Raw genomic sequence first — 6,872 nt, 5'->3', positions numbered from 1 at the left:
CTCTCGCATATGCAGACTAAATGGAGCACGTCCTCGATTATTTCTACGCATACTTGACACTGAGTTGTTGACTGTGGTCGTTTCGATGGGGGCAAAGGCGGCAGTGATGACAGAACGCCCAGCCTCATATGCAGGAATCTTTCCTTCATTGTTCTTTTTCGAGCCTGCACCTAGATATGGTTGGGGGGAGCAACTGAAGTAAATCTGTATGACAAACCAACCATGTGCCCATTCCTTTAATGCGGTACAAAAGGGGGTGGTGATGGACGGATCATCTGAATCAATCAAACACTCACACCCAGTCAAAAGTTCTGGGTTTAATCCGTCACCGTTTTTTAGCCCACTCTGCCACCCCAGTTCAGACATGGCTATATGCAAATCAGTCTGACCCTGTGCCTCATGGGAACAGTCCAGCCCGAACTGCCAAGCCATGTCTTCCCTGGACCGGAAACAAGCTTCCGAGGACCGGTTTCTGGCATTCTTGGCAGTTCGGGCTGGACTGTTCCCATGAGGCACAGGGTCAGACTGATTTGCATATAGCCATGTCTGAACTGGGGTGGCAGAGTGGGCTAAATAACGGTGATGGATTAATCCCAGATCTTTTGACTGGGTGTGAGTGTTTGATTGATTCAGATTCTCCGTCCATCACCACCCCCTTTTATACCGCTTTTGGCCGCCACAAGTGTGGCAGGGTTTGCTCACACGTGAGTCCCTTGCTCACTTTGCCACTGGATTCAGGCAAGCCGGGCTGAAGACGGCTGGAATGCCAGAAACCGGTCCTCGGAAGCTTGTTTCCGGTCCAGGGAAGACATGGCTTGGCAGTTCGGGCTGGACTGTTCCCATGAGGCACAGGGTCAGACTGATTTGCATATAGCCATGTCTGAACTGGGGTGGCAGAGTGGGCTAAAGAACAGTGATGGATTAAACCCAGATCTTTTGACTGGGTGTGAGTGTTTGATTGATTCAGATGCTCCGTCCATCACCACCCCCTTTTGTACCGCTTTTGGCCGCCATAAGTGTGGCAGGGTATGCTCAGACGTGAGTCCCTTGCTCACTTTGCCACTGGATTCAAGCAAGCCGGGCTGAAGACGGCTGGAATGCCAGAAACCGGTCCTCGGAAGCTTGTTTCCGGTCCAGGGAAGACATGGCTTGGCAGTTCGGGCTGGACTGTTCCCATGAGGCACAGGGTCAGACTGATTTGCATATAGCCTTGTCTGAACTGGGGTGGCAGAGTGGGCTAAAGAACGGTGATGGATTAATCCCAGATCTTTTGACTGGGTGTGAGTGTTTGATTGATTCAGATGCTCTGTCCATCACCACCCCCTTTTGTACCGCTTTTGGCCACCATAAGTGTGGCAGGGTATGCTCAGACGTGAGTTCCTTGCTCACTTTGCCACTGGATTCAAGCAAGCCGGGCTGAAGGCGGCTGGAATGCCGGAAACTGGTCCTCAGAAGCTTGTTTCCGGTCCAGGGAAGACATGGCTTGGCAGTTTGGGCTGGACTGTTCCCATGAGACACAGGGTCAGACTGATTTGCATATAGCCATGTCTGAACTGGGGTGGCAGAGTGGGCTAAAGAACGGTGATGGATTAATCCCAGATTTTTTGACTGGGTGTGAGTGTTTGATTGATTCAGATGCTCCGTCCATCACCACCCCCTTTTGTACCGCTTTCCTTTAATGTGGCTTTGTCCTCCACAAGGGACATCGTTTTTACCGTTCTATTACCAGTTCTTTAAAACTTTTGTGGGACCCAGCATTCTCCCAAGGATCGCATAAGACGAGACATACTATTGAAGCTTGTAAGTAGGTCATGGTCACGCTATCTTTTTTTTGCTTAAGCTCGTTCCAAAGGTACGCTTTCAAAGTAACTGAATCCGCTCCCTTTATTTTATGCCAGCATTTTACGAAAGCTCCCTTGCTTTGGTCCGCCTGTGATACAGCCTGCTACCTTGCCCCGTGGGAGTACTAAGAGATCCATAAAAAAACTAAGGCCCATGGTAAACCTTCCGACCAGGTCGAGCTTCATTGGTGTTTCCGACCCACGCTCCATCGCATTCTACACAGTCCCAGCCTACCACAACTATTGATTACAATTGAAGCTTAGTGTTTTTTAAGCTATTTTTATTTAAAATTTTAAAAATTGACATCACCTATTCAACTTATCTGATTTTTCTTGTTTTGGGGTCAATTGCTTCATTAAATTATTCTACATTTTTATAAATTGGATTAGTTTTTTTATTCTGTCATGTTTTTGACTTTTCATTGGTTTTGGTAATTCTAAATGCTCTATACATTTTGTTAAGTTTAATCTGCCTGCTCTGTGCCATCCCTGCAGGGATTGACCTTAGTTTTAATTTACTAAAACCTTTACCTGGATCTAACAAGGGAATGATGTACTGCTTGTGATGGAGTTCCATTCATCTCAATTAATATTCACCTTTCTCAAAGGTGGTACTTGTGTTGTGTAGTTCCTATAAATCTATATAGGAGCTGCACATTTAGACAACATAAACTATGAGATTTATATACAGACTGATTCCAGACAACCCCAAAGGACATGTTAGCTTGTAGACCGGCTAGCTCACAGTGCCACTATAAGCCCCCCAACTTTACCAAAGAGCAAATAGTTTCTTTCAACTATCGAACATGACAACCCTGACCCGTCAGGGATCATGGAAACAGTACAGCACTTTTCACTCAGTCATTCATGCTCACTTAGGCTCAGAGAGATTCACAGATTAAACGATGGGGCAATTTTACTAAGTATTTATTTAACAAGCATCATTCTAGTATAAAACATGTTTGCTGCTACAATCATTAGACAGAAACAAATGTATAAGAGTACAAGCACCAACAGAGTAAATAAAAGGTAGATTTATACCATGGTGCTAAAACAGTGAATATATGCAAGCATATAGATATATGGCAGTAATCAAGCATACTTCTACTATGCAAACCCTATCTAAGTGTACTTAAGTGTACCTAGCATGTATGTGGGTGTAAAGCCAAGAATCCCCAGAGGAAAGAACCAACCCCATTAACTGATGGGAGAGAATGAAGGACCCCATCTTGGTCTTGAGTTGTACACCCCGCAAGGGATGTCAGACCACTGCGTGCTGGAGTTTCTGTGTGCAGGAATCTCAGTGTCCTATGTCAGCATGGAATCTTCTCCTCTGGTTGCAGGGTGAAAAAGTGGTTCTTTTATCCCTGAAAGCTACCCTCCGGGGTTGTACCTAGATGTGTAATGGTACTGTGGGCCTGTCGTACAGGATGATGCTAGCGGTGACTTTTGTGTAGAGTTATTATACAGAGGATGGTAATCCTGCTGTGCGTGTCCTAGGGAGGATTAAGATATGATACTAAGAATCCTCATGCATAATAAACTAGGCTAATTTTCAAAGAAAATCACACATTACTTATTCAGCACATAACTAGGTAAAAGGTCAGCGCCAGAGCCGTTATGTAGAGTAAGGTAGGACTAATATAGGTAAAAGGTCGTTCAGCTACCTAGGCCTATATTGGGGTAGATTGAGGCTCATAACACCCACTCCTCATCCAAAGGACGATAAGATAAAACTAATGTTAAAATATTCCTGTCTAAGAAGCATAAAAACATTGTCATAAAAACCAATGTGTAAAACAAAAACATCTAAAACCATGGTATATGTAAAAGATGATTAAAAAACGTCTGCTAAATAATCAATATATTGTTAGACCAACTGAGCACATCGAAAGCCATGGTGCTCAGTGAAAGCAAAAAGCAAGAAAAATAAAACAAAACAATGTTTTGCATTCATATCAGCTTGTTTTGGAAAAAAAGCTGAATTGTTCTCAGCACACGGAGAACCAAATGTTTATGTGTCCTGTGCAGGAGACGCAACATCACTGTCCCTTGCATTCGCAGACGACGGTCCCTGTAACACTTGGATCAGATCAATAGAGCAAAGGTGATCATCTTCAGTTCCAGCAGCAACCGCTGAGGAAACACCCGAAACCTGTGTGCTTATCGGAAACCGGTATCCATTCCGACAGGAGCTGAAATATCCCATGGAGGTTCTAAGAATGTCATCATCAACATGGGAATACACTGAGGACACTGTAATACGTAGGCCTTTAAGGGGTTCAGTAGTACGTCTATGTCGGGTGACACCACCGATGGAAGGGTCAGACATATATCCAAGATGCATTTATGCCCCCAGAGCAAGCAGCAGAGCACAGGCATGATGCAGTCAACCCAGAGTTGTCTAAATGAGAGGAACAAATGCTCGCTTAGCTCCCGAAGTTGGGGTGCGCCCAGATGGAGTACGATGCATTCACGGCAATGTTGCTTTTTCCATCTCTGGTATAACTAGGCTGTCCTTTACGTAGCAGGAAAATTAAAACCAGGATACCCACTACAAGTAATAGGACCAGTGGAAGCCCTTCAAAAACACTTCCCAATACAGAGTGCATAATTGCTGGCATAACTCCAAAGATTGTTTGAAAGGTGCTTAATAATCCAGAACCTATGCTCTTAAATAGGTGTACAATTCCCCTCGATTCAGACATGTTAAAGATACGATGCACCATTTCCCCAAAATCGAGCAGGAATTTTGTTCAGACTTGTGCCTGTATCTCAGCTGATGACCTTGCAACCTAGAGATCCAAAGTCTCTCGTACTGAGGCTAAGACCTCTGTAAAAGCATGCTTTCAGTCTGCTCAGAGAATCAAATCGTATAAAGGAACATTCAATGAAGGCCATAGCGGCGCCTCCCAAACTGTGTGGGTCAGTGGAAACAATACTTTCATAAAACAAGTAACCCTGGAACTTACTGTGACCAGATATACGATGGTACCATCCCACCACAACCTTGATAATTCAACATCAAAAATCTCCCATTCAAGTGCAGTTTGAACACCGGCTGAATCACGCCAGCTGGGGATTCTTTCAAGTGAAACAATAGATTTGCAACCAATGCATTACAGGCTCCATGAAGCATAATAGCCTGACAAATCAGAGACCCACCTAAAGAGCTCTCACAGTTGGCACCGCTGAGAAAAACTTCAGCGTCCTCATTCCTGCGTCTAAATCTGTAAGGTAAATCCTATGATTCATGTATGAATCCCTGTCCCAATGCTTCATACCTGCCTACTTGTAAATCCTGTAGACAGTATTGAAATTGGAATGTCTTGACTGGCAGTTTAATATGGTCATGGAGTAACCATTCGGTGGAAAGTGAGTCAGCCACGGTAAAAGGTAATTGGTTCAATTTTTTAATGTGCTGCATGGTGTATTTTGCATCTCTTCGTGCTATTTGTGTCTGTCTTTCTGTTAGATTGTATGCAGAAAACAGAGCCGTACTCTTGATATACCGCCAGGGCACATGAACCTAGCACAACAAGTATAGCGTCCAGCTTAATAATAGAATGGATCACAATTGTGCCTGTCCATGTTGTAATATAGACAAATCGTGTTCCATTATATCTATTGTGGAAGACCCAATGAATAATCCTGGATGATAGCAGACTTCTGCTGGGAGACTTTCCATACCTCGTTGTAAATAGCATACAAGAAGCGTTTTTGACGTTGCTTATTGGGACCTAACAAAAAATACCTAAGATCCATGACATCTGAGAGTAAGGACTAGTGTTGTTTGACCTTGGACAGTGCTGAGGGTTTTAGCCACTCTATGCATAACTTCCCAACACTATAAGATGTCACCACTCCGAGTGTTCTCGTTGTACAAGCCTATGGACACTAAACCCTTTGGTGGTACCCTTGAATCTTGACTGACAGCTATATGTGTGTCGGTAGGCCAAATCAAACATTCTTTCCAATTAAGGTAATATGAATTTTAAGTGTGTAGCATAGTATCTAATGTATCCTCACTGTGTGATGTATAATTTTGCCAACCCTTAAAGTGTGAAAGCAAAGGAATTCATGGTATGTTCATGTCCTTGGCCTTAGCTAGTCCAAGACAGGAAGTCTGTTGCACTGTGTCGTTCAGGAAGATAATCTGATTTGGTGTGAGGCACGCACTAAGTAAGGCCTCAGTTCTTTCAACTTGCCACTCTTTAGTCCCCCAGACAGATTTTGTACCTATAGTGTCCTTCCATACGTTGAAGCCCTGTACAGACAGTTGGGAAATAAAGGAAGCACAATATTGTGTTAGTGAGCATATTTTTCTTTGCAGGTGTAGGTGCAAGATTATGATAATAAGAAGTCTGGTCTGATGTCTTAAACACAGAAAAATAAGCAAACTTGTGTGCAAACGTTTGTGAACTACCTTTCGGTGGTGTCGGGCAATGTTCTTATTGATGATGAGACAACATTACGTTGGATACTTGCTTTGTGCAAGAAATGATGACCATAGTGTTAGTAACAAAACATGGTTTTAAAATCAGGTGTATCATCATATAATTCCTCACTTGAAAATGCAGCAGATTGTTCTAAATCAGACAGCATAATATTCACAGTTTCAAAGTCCCAATCAACAGAGAAAGTCTTGAAGGTGATGATATCACTTAAAGAAATGTTAACAAGTGTAGGATTTTTAAAAAGTTAAGTTGTTCAATATACATCATATGAAACTCTGTTCCAAACTATTCTTTCTGGTACCAGAACTACTGCAATGTTCACTAAGGATAGGTCTTTCTCTTCACTGTGTGTTGATGCATGTGGTTTCAGGACCAAGTTCACATTTTGTGCTGCAGAACATTCAGGGAGATAATGTCAATTCAGGAGCAGAAAAAGACAGTCACTACATCTATGCAGAGGTCTATCAATCAATCAATCAATCAAGCAAATTTATATAGCGCGCTACTCACCCGGGAGGGTCTCAAGGCGCTGTGGGAGAGGGGTCCGTTACTGCTCGAAAAGCCAGGTCTTGAG

This window comes from Lissotriton helveticus, chromosome 8 (genome assembly GCF_964261635.1).
Source record: "Lissotriton helveticus chromosome 8, aLisHel1.1, whole genome shotgun sequence".
Taxonomy (NCBI): domain Eukaryota; kingdom Metazoa; phylum Chordata; class Amphibia; order Caudata; family Salamandridae; genus Lissotriton; species Lissotriton helveticus.
This window is presented reverse-complemented; position numbering follows the sequence as displayed.